The 18,978-nt window shown below is 43.9% G+C and overlaps 1 non-coding gene across 1 annotated transcript; it reads left to right on the forward strand.

Annotated features, from left to right (window-relative positions):
• Nucleotides 1-15,691: 15,691 nt before the first annotated feature.
• trnat-ugu (transfer RNA threonine (anticodon UGU)) lies at nt 15,692-15,764 on the forward strand. The gene has a single exon. It is a non-coding gene; the product is annotated as a tRNA-Thr (tRNA).
• The last annotated feature ends 3,214 nt before the right edge of the window (nt 15,765-18,978 follow it).

Here is an 18,978-nt window from a genome sequence, read left to right on the forward strand (position 1 = left end):
GAGACTGGGCTATGATCCGACAGATCAATTGTTGCAATATTACAGTTTTTTATCCTGAGTCTATCTGTATTAAAGATAAAGAAATAGTCTATCCTTGAATAGGCTGAATGAGGGAAAGAGTAATATGTATAATCTTTACTAGTAGGGTGTAATTCCCTCCAGACATCTATAATTCCCAACTCCTCCATCAATGAATTCACTTTCCGAGTCAGAGGTTTATTTTGAGTAACTATTCTTGAAGAATCTAATATAGGATTTAATCTAATATTAAAATCCCCTCCACAAATTACTACCCCTCGAGAACTGACCATTAGGTCAAAAATGTGTCTATAAAATGACCATTCACTACCTGGAGGAGCATAAACATTCAGCAATGTTATTTCTGTACCTTCTATTCTTCCTGTGATTTTTACAAACCGTCCTTCTTTGTCTCTAGTCTCTGAAATATGTTCATAATTAAGAGTACTTGATATTAAAGTAGCTACCCCTCTTTTGTGACTCAATTTACATGATGAATAAAATACATGCTTAAAGCCCATTCTTTTTAATTTTCCATGTTCAGATTGGCTCATATGTGTTTCCTGGAGGAAAGCTATTTGTGCCCTCTCTTTTTTCAATTTAGACATAATCTTATTTCTTTTAATTGGATTCAAAACCCCATTAACATTATAGGAAATTATTTTTACCAATTCAGTTTGCATTTTTCTCTAGTAGAAAAAAAGCACTCTCCTTTTCTAACCAAACAGTAAGCAATCCCTTCTCAACAGTGAACCAAGACATATAACCACACCCTAGACATTTCTGAACGTATAACATTTGAAAATTTTTCCCGACTTCCCACAGTGAGGCCTGAGCACCGACCCGCCTCAGTTCAGAGGGATAACCTCTATCTTCACCCTGTGTTAGAGGGCCCTCAGCAGTTTGAATAATCATAGAGAATTTTCTCCTATTTATGTCTCGACCATATTGCTATCATTCAAGTTATTCCGCCTAGTTTATTTTCAGTTACCAGTTTTCATTTCACTTTTAAGTCCGATTTACTCTTTTCCGTCATTTCTCTTAATTAATCTGTATTCTCTGTACATTCGCGTCTGAATATTTGCAGCTTTTCCTTGTAGTTTGACACTCTGGTTCGAGTGGAGCATCCTCGCCCCACTAACTGCCACGACTTCTGCCGAATCCTCTCCAGTAGCGACTCCGGTTGGGTGATAACTTTAATAGGTAGTCCCCGGTCCGCCAGGTCCAACGTTGCCTCCTCCACCGTAGCGTAAGTTTTTGTCCCTTCGTCGTAAAAGACTCTCAGCCGAGCTGGATACAGGGTCTGGAATCTGATGTTGTTTTCCTTCAGGACTCTCCGTGTTTCCGTATATTCCTTCCGTCTGGCAAGAATCCCCGGTGCGTAGTCGTGGTCTAAACTGATTTTGCAGTTGTTCCACATGAAACCTTTCTTTTGCCATGCTCTTTTAAGCACCTCTTCCTTCGTTCTGTAACTGAGAAATCTGGCCAGAATCGATCTGGGCTGGGCACCTGCCGGGGGCTGTGGTGCCAACGCGCGGTGAGCCCTTTCTATCTGTAGGTCTTTTGCGGCCGGTATATCAAGGTTCTCTCTAAGCAGCTTCTCCACGAAGGGAATCATCAATCCGGGTTTACCTTCGGTTCCTTCGGGAACTCCGTAGATCCTCACATTTTCCCTTCTCGAGCGGCCTTCTTGATCTATTAGTTTCCACTGGAGTTGGTCTTGTAGCTTCAGCATTTCTGCTATCACTTCCTCGGCGTTTTGTAGCTTCTCTTCAATTCCAACAATCCTCGCTTCGGCTTCATCTATCCGCGAGTTAGTTTTTACTATTTCTCCTTTAATATCTTCCAGCTGTTTGCTGTTATCTTGTCGGAACTCGCGAATCTCTCCGAGAATCAAAGACAGAGTCACCGATTCCCCCTCATTATCTCCGTCCTGGCTTGCCGTGGGGGAGCTAGGCCCATCGCCTTGCTGCATCTCTTTATGTTTATCAGCCTTCGAAGCGGACTTTTTATTCTTGTTCTTAGCCATCATCCTTGCCCCTTTTATTAATATAGTTATGCAATATTAAGTATTTGTCTAAATTCGATTTTGGGGCAGTTTACCTTCTTTTTTGTCGAGAGACCTTTTCCTTATGCCGCCATTCCCTTGATCAGGTGATGCAAATTTCAAAGCTTTATAAATACCCTGATTCCTCAAACCTTGTCCCAACAATCAGCAGCCATGGGCTCCTCTAAGCAGCTGCCTAGCATTCTAAAAATTAAAATAAATAATGCCCACAAAGCAGAAGGCAGCTATAAGGAGATAGCAAAGTGGTTTCAGGTAGCCATTTCCTCAGTTCATAATCTAATTAAAAAAAGGCAGTTAACAGGAACAGTGGAGGTTAAGTTGAGGTCTGGAAGACCCAAGAAAACTTTCCAAGAGAACTGCTCGTAGGATTGCTAGAAAGGCAAATCAAAACCACTGTTTGCAAAAGACCTTCAAGAAGAGTTAGCAGACTCTGGAGTGGTGGTACACTGTTCTACTGTGCAGTAACACCTGCACAAATATGACCTTCATGGAAGAGTCATCAGAAGAAAACCTTTCCTGCTTTCTCACCACAAAATTCAGCATCAAAAGTTTGCAAAGGAACATCTAAAGAAGCCTGATGCATTTTGGAAACAAGTCCTGTGGAATGATGAAGTTAAAAGAACTTCTTGGCCGCAATGAGCAAAGGTATGTTTGGAGGAAAAAGGGTGCAGAGTTTCATGAAAAGAACACCTCTCCAACTGTTAAGCACAGGGGTGGATCGATCATGCTTTGGGCTTGTGTTGCAGCCAGTGGCATGGGGAACATTTTACTGGTAGAGGGAAGAATGAATTCAATTAAATACCAGCAAATTCTGGAAGCAAATATCACACCGTCTGTAAAAAAGCTGAAGATGAAAAGAGGATGGCTTCTACAACAGGGTAATAATCCTAAACATACCTCAAAATCCACAATGGACTACCTCAAGAGGTGCAAGCTGAAGGTTTTGCCATGGCCTTCGCAGTCCCCCAACCTAACCATCATCAAAAATCTGTGGATAGACCTCAAAAGAGCAGTGCATGCAAGACAGCCTAAGAATCTGACAGAACTAGAAGCCTTTTGCAAGGAAGAATGGGCAAAAATCCCCCAAACAAGAATTGAAAGACTCAGCTGGCTACAGAAAGCGTTTACAAGCTGTGATACTTGCCAAAAGGGGGTGTTACTAAGTACTGACCATGTGGGGTGCCTAAAGTTTTGCTTTGCACCCTCTTCCCTTTTTTGTTATTTTGAAACTGTAAAAGACGGAAATAAAAAAAGTAATCTTGCTTAAAATATTGAAGAAATTTGTCATCTTTAACTTTATGCCTTTTGGAAATCAGGTCATCTTTTACTCGCTTAGCTATTCACAGTAACAGAAATTTTGACCAGGGGTGCCCAAACGTTTGCCTACCACTGTATACTTGGATTTTCAGAAGGCCTGTGACAAGGTGCTGCACATGAAGTTGCTTTAACAACATAAGAGCCCATGGTATTTCGGGAAATAAACTGACATGGGTAGAAGATTGGCTGTCAGGCAGGAGACAAAGACTGGGAATAAAAGGGGCCTTTTCTGGTTGGCTGCCAGTGACTAGTGGTAGTCTGCAGGGGTTGGAATCGCTTCTTTTCACGTTATACGTCAATGATTTGAATTTTGGGGTTGATGGCTTTGTGAGCATGCTTGCGGACGATACAGGTGGACCGACAGGTAATGTTGAGGAAGAAGGCAGTCTACCAGTGCCATGTGTTAGTCAGAGTAGAAATAGGAGGATATTTCAGATGAATACATGGCTTGAAAAATGGTGCATGGGGGAGGGATTCAAATTTCTGGGGCATTGGAACCAGTTCTGGAGGAGGTGGGACCAGTACAAACAGGACGGTCTGCACCTGGGTTGGGCTGGAACCAATGTCCTAGGGGGAGCGTTTGCTACTGTTGTTCAGGAGGATTTAAACTAATGTGGCGGGGGGGGTGGGAACAAGTGCAGAGAGACAAAGGGGTGTAAAATGAGGGTAGAAACAAAAATTAGTAAGGTGAAAATTAAAAGTGGCAGGCTGGCAAATCCAGGGCAAAAATCAAAAAGGGCCACTTTCCAACATAATTGTATAAGGGCTAAGAAGGTTGTAAAAGCAAGCCTGAAGGCTTTGTGTGTCAATGCAAGGAGCATTCGTAACAAGGTGGATGAATTGAACGTGCAGATAGTTATTAATGAATATGATATAGTTGGGATCACAGAGACATGGCTCCAGGGTGACCAAGGATGGGAGCTCAACATTCAGGGATATTCAATATTCAGGAGGGATAGACATGAAAGAAAAGGAGGTGGGGTAGTGTTGCTGGTTAGAGAGGAGATTAATGCAATAGAAAGGAAGGACATTAGCTGGGAGGATGTGGAATTGGTATGGGTAGAGCTGCATAACACTAAGGAGCAGAAAATGCTGGTGGGAGTTGTGTACAGGCCACCTAACAGTAGTAGTGAGGTTGGGGATGGCATTAAACAGGAAATTAGAAATGCATGCAATAAGGAAACAGCAATTATAATGGGTGACTTCAATCTACATATAGATTGTGTGAACCAAATTGTAAAGGGTGCTGAGGAAGAGGATTTCTTGGAATGTATGTGGGATGGTTTTCTGAACCAACATGTCGAGGAACCAACTATAGAGCAGGCAATTCTAGACTGGGTACTGAGCAATGAGGAAGGGTTAATTAGCAACCTTGTTGTGAGAGGCCCCTTGTGTAAGATTGACCATAATATGGTGGAATTCTTCATTAAGATGGAGAGTGATATAGTTAATTCAGTAACAAAGGTTCTGAACTTAAAGAAGGGTAACTTTGAAGGTATGAGACATGAATTAGCTAAGGTAGACTGGCAAATAATACTTAAAGGGTTGACGGTGGAAATGCAATGGCAAGCATTTAAAGATCACATGGATGAACTACAACAATTGTTCATCCCAGTTTGGCAAAAGAATAAACCAGGGAAGGTCGTGCACCCGTGGCTGACAAGGGAAATTAGGGATAGTATCAATTCCAAAGAAGAAACATACAAATTAGCCAGAAAAAGCGGGTCACCTGAGGACTGGGAGAAATTCAGAGTCCAGCAGAGGAGGACAAAGGGCTTAATTAGGAAAGGGAAAAAAGATTATGAGAGAAAGCTGGCAGGGAACATCAAAACTGACTGTAAAAGCTTTTATAGATATAAGTAAAGAAAAAGATTGGTTAAGACAAATGTAGGTCCCTCACAGTCAGAAACAGGTGAATTGATCATGGGGAACAAGGACATGGCTGACCAATTGAATAACTACTTTGGTTCTGTCTTTACTAAGGAGGACATAAATAATCTTCCAGAAATAGTAGGGGACCGAGGGTCTAGTGAGATGGAGGAACTGTGGGAGATACATGTTAGTAGGGAAGTGGTGTTAGGTAAATTGAAGGGATTAAAGGCAGATAAATCCCCAGGGCCAGATGGTCTGCATCCCAGAGTGCTTAAGGAAGTAGCTCAAGAAATAGTGGATGCATTAGTGATAATTTTTCAAAACTCTTCAGATTCTGGATTAGATCCTGAGGATTGGAGGGTGGTTAATGTAACCCAGCTTTTTAAAAAAGGAGGGAGAGAGAAACCAAGGAATTATAGACCAGTTAGCCTAACGTCGGTGGTGGGGAAAATGCTAGAGTCAGTTATCAAAGATGTGATAACAGCACATTTGGAAAGCGGTGAAATCATTGGACAAAGTCAGCATGGATTTGTGAAAGGAAAATCATGCCTGACGAATCTCATAGAATTTTTTGAGGATGTAACTAGTAGAGTGGATAGGGGAGAACCAGTGGATGTGGTATATTTGGATTTTCAAAAGGCTTTTGACAAGGTCCCACACAGGAGGTTAGTGTGCAAACTTAAAGCACACGGTATTGGGGGTATGGTATTGATGTGGAGAGAGAATTGGTTGGCAGACAGGAAGCAAAGAGTGGGAATAAACGGGACCTTTTCAGAATGGCAGGCAGTGACTAGTGGGGTACCGCAAGGCTCAGTGCTGGGACCCCAGTTGTTTACAATGTATATTAATGACTTGGACGAGGGAATTAAATGCAGCATCTCCAAGTTTGCGGATGACACGAAGTTGGGCGGCAGTGTTAGCTATGAGGAGGATGCTAAGAGGATGCAGGGTGACTTGGATAGGTTGGGTGAGTGGGCAAATTCATGGCAGATGCAATTTAATGTGGATAAATGTGAAGTTATCCACTTTGGTGGCAAGAACAGGAAAACAGATTATTATCTGAATGGTGGCCGATTAGGAAAAGGGGAGGTGCAACGAGACCTGGGTGTCATTGTACACCAGTCATTGAAAGTGGGCATGCAGGTACAGCAGGCGGTGAAAAAGGCGAATGGTATGCTGGCATTCATAGCAAGAGGATTCGAGTACAGGAGCAGGGAGGTACTACTGCAGTTGTACAAGGCCTTGGTGAGACCACACCTGGAGTATTGTGTGCAGTTTTGGTCCCCTAATCTGAGGAAAGACATTCTTGCCATAGAGGGAGTACAAAGAAGGTTCACCAGATTGATTCCTGCGATGGCAGGACTTTCATATGATGAAAGACTGGATGAACTGGGCTTGTACTCTCTGTAATTTAGAAGATTGAGGGGGGATCTGATTGAAACATATAAAATTCTAAAGGGATTGGACAGGCCAGATGCAGGAAAATTGTTCCCGATGTTGGGGAAGTCCAGAACGAGGGGTCACAGTTTGAGGATAAAGGGGAAGCTTTTTAGGAACGAGATGAGGAAAAACTTCTTCACACAGAGAGTGGTGAATCTGTGGAATTCTCTGCCACAGGAAACAGTTGACACCAGTTCATTGGCTATATTTAAGAGGGAGTTAGATATGGCCCTTGTGGCTAAAGGGATCGGGGGTATAGAGAGGAGGCTGGTACGGGGTTCTGAGTTGGATGATCAGCCATGATCATACTGAATGGCGGTGCAGGCTCGAAGGGCCGAATGGCCCACTCCTGCACCTATTTTCTATGTTTCTATAAGAGCAAGAATGTAATTCTGAAGCTTTATAAGGTACTGGTCAGTATGCATTCAGAGTATGGTAAGCAGTTTTGGGCCCCTTATCTAAGAAAAGATGTGCTGACATTGAAGAGAGTCCAGTAGAGGTTCAGTAGAATGATTTTAGGAATGAAAGGGTTGAGTTATGAGGAGTGTTTGATGGCTTTGGGCCTGTACTTGCTGGAATTTAGAAAAAATAAAAGGGGGTCTCATTGAAAGCTATTGAATATTGGAAGACCTAAATAGAGTGGATGTGGAGAGGATATTTCCTATAGTGGGGAGTCTAGGAGCAGAGTGCACAGTTTCAGAACAGAAGTGTGTCCATTTAGATGGGCCAGATGGTCTAATCCTGCTTCTATGTCTTATGGTCTTATGCTCTCTAATCCACACAGCAGCATCCCGATAAATTTCCAAAATCTCCACACCCTTCCTATGATGGAGCATTTAGAACTAATGCAATAATCCAAATGTGGCCTATAAAATTTTATAAAGCTGCAGCATAACTTCCCAATTCTTGAACTCAGTTCCTCAATTAATAAAGACAAGCATACTGTACACTTTCTCTACCACCCTACTCTATCAATTCATGCAGCCACTTTAAACGTGTTATGCTCTTGGGCCCTAAGATCCTTCTCCACATCAACACTATTAGGGGTCTTGCAATTAATTGTGTACTGTCTCTTTACATTTGATCTCCCAAGGTGCAACATCTTACACTTGGTCGAATTAAACTCCATCAACCTGCACCGGGACCATAGCCCTCCCATCCATGTACCTATTCAAATTTCTCTTAAATGTTGAAATCAAATCAACATCCATCATTTTCACTGGCAGCTCGTTCGTCACTCTCAGCACCCTCTGAAGAAGATCCCCCTCGAGTTCCCTTTAAATATTTCCACCTTTCATCCTTAACCTATGACTTCTACTTCAGTCTCACCCGACCTTAGTGGAAAAAACATGCTTGCATTTACTCTATCCCTCTCTTAATTCTGTATAACTCTATCAAATCTCCCCGCAATCTTCTATGCTAATAAAATCTTAACCTATTCAATCTTTCCCTGTAATTCAGGTCCTTAAGTCCTGGCAACATCCACAGTTCTTTACTCATTAACCTCCTTTATAGGATAGGAACAGAGTTCCCTTTGCCCTGATCAGAGTTCACTGCCAAGAAGGCCCACCAGCGCCTTTACTTCCTGAGAAAACTAAAGAAATTTGGCCTGTCCCCTAAAACCCTCACTAATTTTTATAGATGCACCGTAGAAAGCATTCTTCTAGGGTGCATCACAACCTGGTATGGAAGTTGTCCTTTCCAAGACGGGAAGAAGCTGCAGAAGACTGTGAACACGGTGCAGCACATCACACAAACCAATCTTCCATCCTTGGACTCACTTTACACTGCACGCTGTTGGAGCAGTGCTGCCAGGATAATCAAGGACACGACCCACCCAGCCAACACACTTTTCATCCGTCTTCCCTCCAGGAGAAGGCTCAGGAGCTTGAACTGTGATAAGACTGCTGAACGGATCCTGACCCGGATCTGGGCCGTATCCTCCAAATATCCGGACCTGCATCTCGTTTTTTTTTGCACTACCTTACTTTCCCTTTTCTATTTTTCTATTTATGATTTATAATTTAAATTTTTAATGTTTACTATTGATTTGTAATCCAGGGAGCGGGAAGCGCAGAATCAAATATCGCTGTGATGTTTGTACGCTGTAGTATCAATAGTTTGGCGACAATAAAGTATAAAGTGATCTTCCATAATGCACATCCAGGACATCATTGTTAGTCATCTCTGCCAGCTGCTTAGTGCTCCCACCACCAGTCACATGACCTCCTCTCCCCTTCCTGCCTTCTGCAGGGACCACTCTCTCTGGACTCCCTGGTATGCACAGGCTTTCAGCCTCCAATCCCTGGACCAGCCTTGCAGGCATCAAGACTCTGACTTCCAGACTTACTGTCTTCAGTCTTCGACTTCCTCTCTTCCCCCTCACCCGATTCTGCCCATCACCACCAATTCCTGTCCTACATCTTCCCTGCATCTCCATATTCTAGCCATCTATGCTCTCCATGCTCCACAGCTGCACCCCCCCAACTCCAACCCCGCCTCATTATCAATCCAATGCTCGAACACCGCTATTCCAGCAACCTTCACAATATTGCAATACTCATCAGCACCAGCAGAGGGCAGGCCTCATCATTACCAGGATGCAGCTGGGATTGTGGTTCAAACTTCCAATCCTGCTTTACTAGTGAAATTAAAAATAGCAATGTCCAAGAAAAGGTTTTTTAAAGTTTCAGGGGAAGCAAAACTGAGCAAATAAGGACCAAATGTTGATCAAGAAAAAGGAATAGAGTCATCGAGAAATACAGCACAGAAACAGGCCCTTTGACCCATCTAGTCCATTCCAAAACCATTTAAACTGCCTACTCCCATTGACCTGCACCGGGACCATAGCCCTCCATATCGTTACTATCCATGTACCTATCCAAACTTCTCTTGGAAGTGTTGAAATTGAGCTCGCATGGACCACTTGTGCTGGCAGCTCATTCCACACTCTCACAACCCTCTGAGTGAAGAAGTTTCCCCTCATGATCCCCTTAAACTTTTCACCTTTCACCCTTAACCCATGACCTTTGGTTGTAGTCTCACCAAACCTCACTGGAATGAACCTACTTGTATTTACCCTACCTATATCCCTCATAATTTTGTATAGCTCTATCAAATCTCCTCGAAATCTTCTACATTCCAAAAAATGCAGTCTAACCAATTAAATCTTTCCTATAACTTGGGTCCTTCGGTCCCTGCAACATTCTTGTAAATTTTCTCTCTACTCTTTCAATTTTATTTACATTTTTACTGTAGGTAGGTGACCAAAACTTCACACAATACTCCAAGTTAGGCCTCACCAATGTCTTCTACAACTTCAGCATAAAATCCCATCTTCTGTACTCAGACTTTGGTTTATGAAGGCCAATGTTCCAAAAGCTTTCTTTATGACCCCATTCACCAGTGCTGCCACTTTCAATGAATTATGAACCTGTATTCCCAGATCCCTTTGTTCTACCACATTCCTCAAATGCCCTACCGTTCAATGTGTAAGACCTGGTTGGCCCTACCGAAATGCATAACCTTGAACTTGTCTGCACCAAATTCCATTTGCCATTTTTCAGCCCATTTTTCCTGTTGTTGCCGATCCCTCTGCAAGCCATGAGAGCCTTCCTCACTGTCCACTACACCCCCAATCTTGGTCTCACCTGCAAATTTACTGATCCAGTTAACCACATCATCATTCAGATCATTGATATAGGTGACAAACAAAGGTCACGGCATATTTCCCTGCGGCACACCACTAGTCACAGTCCGCCAGTCAGAGAGGCAACCCTCTACTACCACTCTCTGGTTTCTCCCACAAAGCCAATGTCTAATCCAACTTACTACCTCATTCTGAATGCCGAGTGACTGAACCTTCTTGACCAGCCTCCTGTGCAGGACCTTGTCAAATACCTTACTAAAGTCCATGCAGACAGCCTCTACTACCTTGCCTTCATTCACTTTCCTTATAACTTCCTCCAGAAACTCTATCAGGTTGGTTAGACATAGCCTACCATGCACAAAGCCATTCTGACTATCCTTAATCAATGTCTATACAAATACTTACATATCTAGTCCCTTAGCGTACCTTCCAATAATTTTCTCACAACTGATGTCAGGCTCACTGGCCTGTAACTTTCTAGTTCCTGTTTAGAGCCTTTTTTAAACAGCAGAATAACACTGGCTTTCCTCCAATCCTCTGGTACCTCTCCTGTCACTAAGGCCGTTTTAAGTATCTCTTTGAGGGCCCCAGCAATTTCTGCACTTGCCTCTCATAGGATATGAGGGGACACCTTATCAGGCCCTGGGGACTTATCGAACCTAATTTGCCTCAGGGTAGCAAACACCTCCTCTGTAATCTGTACAGGGTCCATGAAGTTGATGCCTCTTTGCCTCATTTCTATAGACTCTATATCCGCCCCCCCGAGTAAATACAGATGCAAAGTATACATTTAAGATCCCCCCCCCCTCTCCTTTGGCTCCATGCAAGGTTTACCATTCTGGTCTTCCAGAGGACCAATTTTGTCCTTTACAATTATTTTGCTCCTAACGTATCTGCAGAATCCCTTAGGATTCTCCTTCACCTTGTCAGCTAGGGCAACCTCATGCCTTCTTTAACCCTTCCTGATGTCTTCCTTAAGTGTTCTCTTGCATTTCTTGTGTTTTTATAGGCACTGTTTCAGGGCAAGAGCCTTCATGCCAAGACCTGCTCTGCACCTCCTTTTCTCTCTTAACCAGGGCCTCAATATCTCTTGAAAACCAAAGCTCCCTACACTTGTTGTCTTTACCTTTTATTCTGACTGGCACATACAAGCTTTGTACTCTCAAAATTTCAGTTTTGAAGGCCTCCCACTTACCAAGTACACCCTTGCCAGAAAACAGCCTGTCCCAATCCTCACTTGCCAGATCATTTCTGATACCATCAAAATTGGCCTTTCTCCAGTTTAGAATCTCAACCTGCAGATCAGACCTATCCCTTTGTATATTTACTTTGAAACTTATGGTCACTGGATGTAAAGTGTTCCCCTATACAAACTTCTGATTGCCTCATAGCAAATCCAGTATCACGCACGCTCTCTCGTTGGGACCTCTACGTGCTGATAAAGGAAACTTTCCTGAACACACTTGACAAACTCTATCCATCCAGTCAATACTGTATGTGGAAAGGAAGGTAGAATATGAAATAAATACAAAGAGATTCTGCAGAAGCTGGAAATCTTGGACACCACACACAAAATGCTGGAGGAACTCAGCAGGTCAGGCAGTTTCTACAGAGGGGAATAAAGAGTTGATGTTTCGGGCTGAAACCCTTCTTTAGGACTTGAAAGGAAGAGGGCAGAAGCCAGAATAAGAGGAAGCAAGCAGGTGATAGTTGAGACTTGGTGAGGAAAAAGGTGGTGGGTGGGGGAGGAGGGATGAAGTCAGAACCTGGGAGGTAATAGGTGGAAAAGATAAAGGACTGAAGAAAGAATTATCCGATAGAATAGGAGAGTAGAGCATGGGAGAAAGGGAAGGAGGAGGGGCACTAGAAGGAGGTGATGGTCAGGTAAGGAGAGGAAAAGGGATGAGAACGTAGCCCCCATCTGGTTTAGTGAGGACAAAATATAGCTGCCTTACAATTAGGAGATGGGAGAATTTATAGTAACAGAGATTCAAGATTCAAAAAACTTTATTGTCATTCTAACCATACATCAGCTCTGCAGGGCAGAATGAGACAGCGTTTCCCAGGAGCAGTGCAATCATAACATAACAAACGCAACACTAAATAATAAACATAACAATAAATAGTAAAACGCAACAGCCAGTTCCATGTCAGTTAATTCAGTTATAAGTGTCCAGTGCAAGTTAAAAGTGTCCAAAGCAGAGTCAGCTAGAGCAGCTATTTAGCAGTCTGACAGCCTGTGGGAGGAAGCTGTTTAGTAGCCTTGTGGTTTTAGCTTTGATGCTCCTCTAACGTTTGCCCGATGGCAGAAGAACAAACAGTTCATGGAGAGGGTGTGAGGGGTCTTTAATGATGTACCGTGTCTTCTGGAGGCATCGACTCTGAAAGAGGTCTTGGACAGAAGGTAGGGAGACCCCAATAACCTTCTCTTCTCCCCTAACCACCCTCTGCAAGGCTTTTTTGTCGACAGCACTGCAGCTGGAGTACCAGGTTGTGATGTAAAAGGTCAGCACACTCTCAACCACGCCTCTGTAGAATGTAGTTAAGCTGTTAGTGGGGAGTGATGCTTGTTTAAGCTTCCTTAGAAAGTGCAATCTCTGCTGGGCCCATTTCACAATCCCAGTGGTGTTCCTGGACCAGGTGAGATTGTCCGAGATCCGCACCCCAAGGAACTTGATGTTACACATGTAGGACACCACACACATATTACACATATAGATATACAGAGGCAGAAAGAAACTTTCAAGATGCTTCCAGTGCAGATGAGGAAGTAAAAGGAATCAGTATACTACCAGAGAATCATGAAACATAAATCCCATCTACCCAGTGATTTGGATCGCAGATGAAACGGTTATCATCTCACAAAGGCCAAATATGAGGCAGCATGCTAGGCCTCACTGTGGCAGAGGAGAGGCCAGTGCAGACAGGTTGGTTTGCAATAATGAGTTGAAACGATGTGCAGCTGGAAACTTCAGATAGCTGATACAGATAAAGCATGGGATCCCCACCTGGGATCCACAGACCCCCGGATAATGGTAGGGGTCCATGGCATAAAAATGTTGGGAGCCCCTGCAGTAACCAGTCACACAATCTGCATTTGTTCTGGATGCAAAGGAGGCCACATTGCGAGTGTTGCACCTCCTAAGGTTGCAAGGGAAAGTGCCCCCGGACACAGAAGGACCAAGGAGTCACAGACAGAGTGGTCCTTTGGTGAATGGGAGGTAGATGAGATTCTCCAGACACTCAGGATCTAGAAGAACCTACACAAAATGCTGGAGGAACGCAGCAGGCCAGGCAGCGTCTGGGGAGGGGGAATAATTTCTAGCTGAGACCCTTCATCAGAACTAGAAAGAAAACATTTCCATTAAGACTCAGCCAACTCCACCCTGGACACAACCCTCAAGGACATCTTCAAGAGCCAGTGCCTCAAGATGGCAGGCAGCAGCCATCAGTAATGACCCTCACCATCCAGGACATGCTGTCAACGTGACCAGGAGAGGGGTACACGTGCTTGAAGACCCAAACTCAATGATTCAGGAACAGCTTCTTCCCACCCCCCTCTATCAGATTTCTGAATGGACAATGAACTTATGAACACCAACTTGTTTTTCCTCTTTTACGCTATTTATTTTGCAGTTTAGGGTGATCTCAATGTCTTGCACTGAACTGCTGCCACAAAGCAACATTTGTCATATAAACCTGATCCAGTTGCTTCTGTGGTTAAACAGAGGACAGTGGTCATCAAAGACACCATCCAGGCCATGCTGTCTTCTGGCTATGACCATCAAGTCAAGTCAAGTCACTTATTATTGTCATTTCAACCATAACTGCTGGTACAGTACACAGTAAAAATGAGACAACTTTTTCAGGACCATGGTGCTACATGAAACAATACAAAAACTACACTGAACTACATAAAAACAACACAAAAACTACACTAGACTACAGAAACATGAGGAAATCTGCAGATGCTGGAAATTCAAGCAACACACATAAAAAATGCTGGTGAACGCAGCAGGCCAGGCAGCATCTATAGGCAGCGACTGTACCTCTTCCTACAGATGCTGCCTGGCCTGCTGCGTTCACCAACATTTTTTATGTGCCTTACCAGACTACAGACCTACCCAGGACTGCATAAAGTGCACAAAACAGTGCAGGCACTACAATAAATAATAAACAAAACAATAGGCACAGTAGAGGGCAGTAGGTTGATGTTGGTATCAGGCAGGAGGTACAGGAGCCTTACGTCCCATACCACCAGGTCAGGAACATGGATAACTTCACTCACTACAACTCACAGGCTCATTTTCAAGGCTTCTTTACAATAAGACCATAAAATGTAGGAACAGAATTAGCTCATTCCCCCCAACTAGTCTGCTCTGCCATTTCATCTTGTCTGATATACTTTCTCAATACCATTCCCCAGCCTTCTCCCCGTAATCTTTGACGACCTTATTAATTAAGAACCTATCAATTTTCACTTTAAATATACCCAATGACTTGGCCTCCACCGCCATCTGTTGCAATGAATTCCACAGATTCACCTCCCTCTGGCTAAAGAAATTCCTTCGTATGAATTCGTTCTAAAGGGGCGTCCTTCTATTCCGAGGCTGTCCTCTTTGACCCGAGACTTTCCCACTACAAGAAGCATGCTAGCCCCCACCCCCGTAACTTTTCTATTGGGCACACCCCCTGGAACCTCCCCCAACCCTTCACATTACTTCCCCGGACACTCCCACACTGTTCCCCCAGGCACTCTTGACCTCTCCGGCGAGACACCTCCCTGGTCACACAACTACTCTGACTCAGCCTTTCAATATTCGGTATGTTTCAATTAGATCTTCCCCTTTTATCCTTCTAAATTCCAGCGAGGACAGATCCTCAACTCGTTCACGGTATTATTTTTATTTCGCAGTTTGTCTTCTTTTCACATTTGTTGTCATTCAGTCTTTGTTTATCTATATTTTTCATAAAGTCTATCGTATTTCTTTATCGTTCCGATAAATGCCTGCAAGGAAATCTATAGTAATATACAGTGTAGGAACTTTGATATTTAATTTGACTTTGACTTTGAGGGTTGAGTGCGGCTCGGGCGCGCCCTCTGCGGGCGGCGACAGGCGATGCTGCTTCCTTTGTTGAATGGATGCGGAACCGGCGGTGGTCGGTAGTGTCGGCGCGGGGCCGGGGCCTATGGACCACGGACAGGGGTTGGGAGAGATCGGGCTGGAAGGGCACAGACAACAGAGTGTACTGGGGATCGACCCCGGCGAGTCAAGCTCACGGTTGGCGGAATTAGGAAGGCGGGCGGAGACTTCCTCCGTGGCTGTGGCTCCATAGCTCAGTGGTTAGAGCACTGGTCTTGTAAACCAGGGGTCGCGAGTTCGATCCTCGCTGGGGCCTCCTACCTTTTACCCCGAGCGGGGGCAACATTTTATTCTCCTTGTGGGGAGATTGGTTTCGCTGGTCGCGACCCGGACCATCCCCAGCCATCACCCTCACTCCAATAGCCCTTTGGGTATGCCTCTCTTCCATTCTTTGACTCTGACTGTTCCCCCACCCCCTTGCCCCACGTAACTCCTCTACCGGGCATATGTCTGGACATTCCACACACCCACATCACAGAACTTCCCCCAAGTCTCCCACTCCCCCTCCGCCAGTGACTACTGACCTCTCCATCTTTGCACTCCCACATCAACCACTCCTTCTCACAGCTAGCATGGGGCAGGAGGTACAGAAGCCCCACTTACCTTCAAAGTTCAACAGAGCAAGGGAAGTTTATTATCAGAGTCCATATATGTGACCATATACTAATTCAGTTTCTTGTGGGCTTTAATAGTAAATACAAAGAAACACACAGACTCAATGAAAAACTGCGGACAATCAATGTGTAAAAGACAACAAATTGTGTTAATACAAAATATAAAAGTTGATAATAATAAATAACAAATATAAGTTGTTGGGACGTTGAAAGTGAGTACATAGATTGTGGAATCAGTTCAGAGTTGAGTGAAGTCATCCACTTTGATTCAGAGCCTGACGATTGAGGGGCAATAACTGTTCCTGAACCTGGTGGTGTGGGTCTTGAGACACCTCTACCTCCTTCCCGATGGCAGCAGCAAGAAGAGAACCTAACCTGGATGGTGGGGGTCCCTGATGATGGATGCTGCATTCCTGCAACAGCGCTCCTTATAGATAGCCATAGAAATGTACAGCACAAAAACAGGCCTTCAGCCCATCCATACCAAACCATTTAAAGTGCCTACTCTCACTGACCGGCACCAAGAACGTAGTCCTCGATACACCTCCCATCCATGCACCTATCCAAACTTCTCTTCATTGTTGAAATCAAGCTTGTATGCACCATTTTTGCTGGCAGCTCATTCCACACTCTCACGGCCCTCTGAGTGAAGAAGTTTCTCCTCATCTTCTCCTTAAACTATTCATTTAAGGGGAAGATGAGGAGAAACTTCTCTCCTTAAACCATAACTTCTGGTTGCAGTCCCACTTAACCTCAGTGGATAAAGCCCGCTTGCATTTACTCTATGCACACCCCTCATAATGTTGTACACCTCTGTCAAATCTCTTTTCAGTCTTCTATGTTTCAAGAAATAAAGTCCTAACCTATTCAATTTTTCCTTATAACCCAGGTCCTCCAGACCCGGCAACATCTTTGTAAATTTTCTCTGTACGCTTTGAATCTTATTTATATCTTTCCTTAGAAAGGTGCCCAAAACTGCAGGCAATACTCCATATTAGGCATTCCCAATGTCTTATACAACTTCCACATAACATCCCATCTCCTGTACTCAATACTTTAATTTATGAAGGCCAATGTGCCAAAACCTTTCATTATGACCCTACCTACCTGTGACATGACTTTCAATGAATCATGGATCTGTATTCCCAGATCCCTTTGTTCTGCCGCACTCCTCGGTGCCCTATCACTCACGGTGTAAGACCTACCCTGGTTGGTCCCAATGAAGTGCAAAACCTCGCACTGAATTACCTCTGCCACTTTTCAGCCCATTTCACCAGTGGTCCAGATCCCACTGTAAACCACGAAAGCCTTCCTTGCTTTCCACTAACCCCCAATCTTGGTGTCATCTGCACATTTGCTAATCCATTTAACCACATTATCATCAGGATCGTCGGTATAGATGACAAACAACAACAGACTGTGCACTGATCCCTGCGGCACACCACTAGTCACAGGTCTTCAGTCATGGAGGGAACCATCTACTATCACTCTATGGCTTTTCCCACAAAGCCAATGTCTAATCCAATTTCCTACCTCATCTTGAATGCCATATGACTGAACATTCTTGACCAACCTCCCATGCAGGACCTTGTCAAGTGCCTTGCTAAAGTCCACGTAGACAACGTCCACTGCCTTGCCTTCATCAACTTTTCTGCTAACTTCCTCAAAAAACTACAAGATTGGCTAAACACAACCTACCACGCACAAAGCCATGCTGACTACCCCAATCAGTCCCTGTCTATTCAAACACTCATATATCCAGTCCCTTAGAATACCGTCCAATAACTTTCCCACAACTGATGTCAGACTCACCAGCCTATAATTTCCTGGTTTATCCTTAGAGTCTTTCTTTAACAGCAGAACTACATTGGCTATCTCCAATCCTCTGGTCACTCACCTGTCACGAAGGATAATTTAAATATTTCTGCTGTGGCCTCAGCGATTTCTGCACTTGCCTCCCGCAGGGTCTGAGGGAACAGCTTGTCAGGCCCTGGGGATTTATCCACCCTAATTTGCCTCAACACAGCAAATACCTCCTCCTCCGTAATCTGAATAGGATCCATGAAGTAGATGCCACTTTGCCCACTTTTAAAGAAATAGTGTTCATCTCCTGAGAAAACACAGATGCAAAAAATTCAGAATCCGAATCAGGTTTATTATCACCGGCGTGTGACGTGAAATTTGTTAACTTAGCAGCAGCAGTTCAATGCAATACATAATCTAGCAGAGAGAAAAAAAAGTAATAATAATAATAATAAATAAAATAAAACATGATAAATAAACAAATCAATTACATATATGGAATAGATTATAAAAAATGTGCAAAAACAGAAAAACTGTACAGTATATTAAAGAAAGTGAGGTAGTGTCCAAAGCTTCAAAGTCTATTTAGGAATCGGATGGCAGAGGGGAAGAAGCTGTTCCTGAATCACTGAGTGTGTGCCTTCAGGCTTCTGTATCTCCTACCTGATGGTAACAGTGAGAAAAGGACATGCCCTGGGTGCTGGAGGTCCTTAATAATGGACGCTGCCTTTCTGAGATGCCGCTCCCTGAAGATGTCCTGGGTACTTTGTAGGCTAGTGCCCAAGATGGAGCTGACTAGATTTACAACCTTCTGCAGCTTCTTTCTGTGCAGTAGCCCCTCCATACCAGACAGTGATGCAGTCTGTCAGAATGCTCTCCACGGTGCAAGTATAGAATTTTTGAGCGTATTTTTTTTGACATACCAAATCGCTTCAAACTCTTAATAAAGTATAGCTGCTGTCTTGCCTTCTTTATAACTACATCAATATGCTGGGACCAGGTTAGATTCTCAGAAGTTTGGATAGCAAGGCATATGACAAGGTCCTGCATGGG

This window comes from Mobula hypostoma, chromosome 1, assembly GCF_963921235.1.
Source record: "Mobula hypostoma chromosome 1, sMobHyp1.1, whole genome shotgun sequence".
NCBI classification, from domain to species: Eukaryota; Metazoa; Chordata; class Chondrichthyes; order Myliobatiformes; family Myliobatidae; genus Mobula; species Mobula hypostoma.